General features: G+C 36.1%; 1 non-coding gene across 1 annotated transcript; it reads right to left on the reverse strand.

Moving 5' to 3' along the window:
• Nucleotides 1-380: 380 nt before the first annotated feature.
• LOC122299954 lies at nt 381-487 on the reverse strand. Its single transcript, XR_006239806.1, has one exon. It is a non-coding gene; the product is annotated as a small nucleolar RNA R71 (small nucleolar RNA).
• Between the last annotated feature and the right edge of the window lie 3,022 nt (nt 488-3,509).

Consider the following 3,509-nt stretch of genomic DNA (forward strand, 5'->3'; position numbering starts at 1 on the left):
ATCGTGAGGTACTACCACGCACCTTGAAGGACTATGTACGGCCAATTGTGAATGGAAATTACTCGATCATAATGCGCCAGCCAATTAATGCCAACAACTTTGAGCTCAAACCAGCTTTGATTAGCATGGTGCAGCAGGCTCAATTCAGCGGATCGCCACTGGATGATCCCAATATTCATTTGGCTATGTTCTTGGAGATTTGTAACACTGTGAAGATCAATGGTGTTACTGAAGATACCATTAGACTGAGATTGTTTCATTTTTCTTTGAGGGACAAGGCTAGAGGTTGGCTACAATCTCTACAACCGGGAAGCATCGTTAGTTGGCAGGACATGGCTGAGAGGTTTCTTGCTAAATTCTTTCCTCTTGCAAAAACAGCCTAACTCAAGAGTGAGATTGGCCAGTTCAAGCAAAATGACTTTGAGTCACTCTATGAAGCGTGGGAGAGGTATAAAGACTTGGTTCGACGTTGCCCACAACATGGATTGCCAGATTGGTTGCAAGTTCAGATGTTCTATAATGGGTTAAATGGGCAAACTCGAACTATAGTTGATGCTGCTTCTGGTGGAACTTTGATGTTGAAGACAGCTGAAGGCGCTACTGCACTTTTGGAAGAAATGGCCTCAAACAACTATCAATGGCCAACTGAGAGGACTTTGGCTAAGAAGATTGCTGGAATTCATGACTTGGAGCCGATAGCAGCCCTTTCAGCTCAAGTAGCTACTCTATCTCATCAGATTTCAGCCTTGACAACACAAAGGATACCACAAGGTACAGAATATGTTGCATCTACAAGTATGATAGTTCCAAGCAATGAGGCGAGTCAAGAACAAGTTCAATATGTCAACAATCGGAACTACAACTATCATGGTAATCCTATGCCAAATTACTATCATCTAGGGCTTAGAAATCATGAGAACTTTTCATATGGAAATACGAAGAATGTGTTGCAACCTCAACCTCCTCCAGGATTTGATAGCCAACCAAGCGAGAGGAAGATGTCACTTGAGGATGCCATGGTTTCCTTTGTTCAGGAGACCAATGCAAGGTTTAAAAAGACTGATTCACGGTTGGACAACATTGAGACTCATTGTAGCAATATGGGAGCTGCTATAAAGAATATTGAAGTGCAAATTGGGCAACTAGCCACTACCATCAATGCCCAACAAAGAGGAGCTTTTCCTAGCAACACTGAAGTGAATCTAAAGGAGCAATGCAAGGCCATCACACTTAGGAGTGGAAAAGAAATTAAGAGGTCACCATTAAAGGAAAGCAAGTCCACCCCTATCGCTGTGAACAATGGCCAAAGCAAAGATCAAGTAGAAGAAGAGGAGATTGTCAATGATACATTAGAGGAGACCGACTTGCCTCCTACAATTTCATTTCCTGACAATTCTCCTATTCTTGCTCCTCCACTTCCTTACCCTCAGCGTTTTCAAAAGCAAAAATTAGATAAGCAATTTTCTAAATTTTTGGATATTTTTAAGAAAATTCACATTAATATTCCTTTTGCAGATGCCTTGGAAAAAATGCCAAACTATGTCAAATTCCTGAAGGACATCATTTCCAAGAAGAGAAGATTGGAGGAGTTTGAAACAGTGAAGCTTTCTGAAGAATGTAGTGTCATTCTTCAAAAGAAATTGCCTCAAAAATTAAAAGATCCGGGGAGTTTCACTTTGCCTTGCACTATTGGGAATTCATTTTTTGATAGATGATTGAGCTAGAATATTGCACATTTTAACTATTTAAAAGCAATGTATTTTAAATTCATCATGACATTATTATTGGTTTTAAATGAAAAAAATGGTTAATAAGAATAAATGCAAGTTATGATTTAAATTGATTAAAAGCATGAGTTTATGCTTAATTTTATAACTTGAGATATAGTTGGATAATGTTTATTCATATGCATATTTTATTTAGAAAGCTTAGTATGAGATAAATTTTGTGTGTGATCCATATGTTAATTTTTTTTTTAATAGATTGAAAGTCATTAAGCCATGCTTGACTCTTGAAGAAGCCGTGCCTAACCATGAAATCAAAGGAGCCGTGTAGAAGAGTGAAAGAGACGTGTAGGTTGGTTGAAGAAATGGAGAAGAGATACGGATTGAGAGAATTGGAGAGAGGAGTATAGAATTTGCAACAAAGACATACATGAAATGAAGGAAAATAAGCAAGAAGAAGAGTCAACATTTTCGGAAAGCAATTGATGTGGGGCTGGAATTGGAATTAGCTGAAGGGGTAGGCAGCAACAGAATTGGTGGGGAGTTGAGAGAGGAAGAGACGTGTGAAGAAAAGTCATGAGCAAACAAAAAGAAAAGCAAAAGAAGACAAAGCCAGCCGGATTGAGAGAATTGGAGATTGGAAAGGAGGTCGGCTGGGTTTATTAAAGAAAAGAATGATTTGGGTTGATGATAGAGCTTGAAGGAACCGAGATTTAAAAGTAGAAAGGAGATGCTGAAAGTGAAAGAAAGCAATCGGTGGGTGCATGAATTCAGTGATGGAATGAAGACATGTGGGGTTGGTTTGGTAGAGAAAGATTGGTTTAAGAAAGGAAAGAAAGGATCAAAGGCAGCAAGTGGAGTAGTTGGCTAGGATTAATTATTCAATGCATGATTTAAAAGAAAGCAACCGGTGGGTGCAAGACTAAACAACCAATTGATTGATTCTTCAATAGGCAAGTGGAGAGGGACGACACATTGATTTTTTTGCTATAAAAGGAGGACATTTTGAGAGAGGAGGAAAAGGAAATAGACGCCACATATAGAGAGAAGTAGGGGAAGAAATGAGTAGGGAAAGAGGGCTGAAGTACCACTCAATTTCGGCATTCTTTGGCTGAAATCTTTAAGTTTTTGTTCAGCAATTTTTTTGTTGTAATACTTTGTTGTTTTAGAATTTTTATTAAGTGTATTAATATGTGTTCTAGAATTGCATTTCATTAAGTCTAATACCTTAATTTTCATTAAGTTACTAGTTTGTTTCATCCAATAAAAGAAATCGTTTTAGAAGTTTTTAATCAAGTATGTTATTTTGTTTCAATAAGAATTGCTTTAGAAGTTCTCATTAATTGTGTAACCTTAATTTATTGCAATAAAGGTTTGGTTATAAGCTTTTGTTTTTATTTTTATTTTGCCTGAAACATCATATATGAGAAATTGTTCCTTTTCGTTTCGAATTTCAATCGAATCGTGAAAGGACGTTTTCGTTTAGATTTTTCGTTCTATATTTTATTTAACTTCAATTTAAAGTTTATAGAATATTTTTGAGTTTCTGTTTACTTATTTCATGTTATTTTTCTTACTTCTTTAAGTTTTCATTTAATAGTGATTACAACTGTTGTATGTTATTTTGAGAATTCGTAATTTAATTCTGGAATATTAGTTTGGGCATTTTTAATTTTTCCGTTCATGTTTTGTTAATTACTTTCTAATTTAGTTTAATGCTTAATTTAGTTTTATTAATCTCTGAATTTAATCTGTAAGTCATTTACATTCCAATCCGACAAATCA

This window comes from Carya illinoinensis, chromosome 16, assembly GCF_018687715.1.
Source record: "Carya illinoinensis cultivar Pawnee chromosome 16, C.illinoinensisPawnee_v1, whole genome shotgun sequence".
Taxonomy (NCBI): Eukaryota; Viridiplantae; Streptophyta; class Magnoliopsida; order Fagales; family Juglandaceae; genus Carya; species Carya illinoinensis.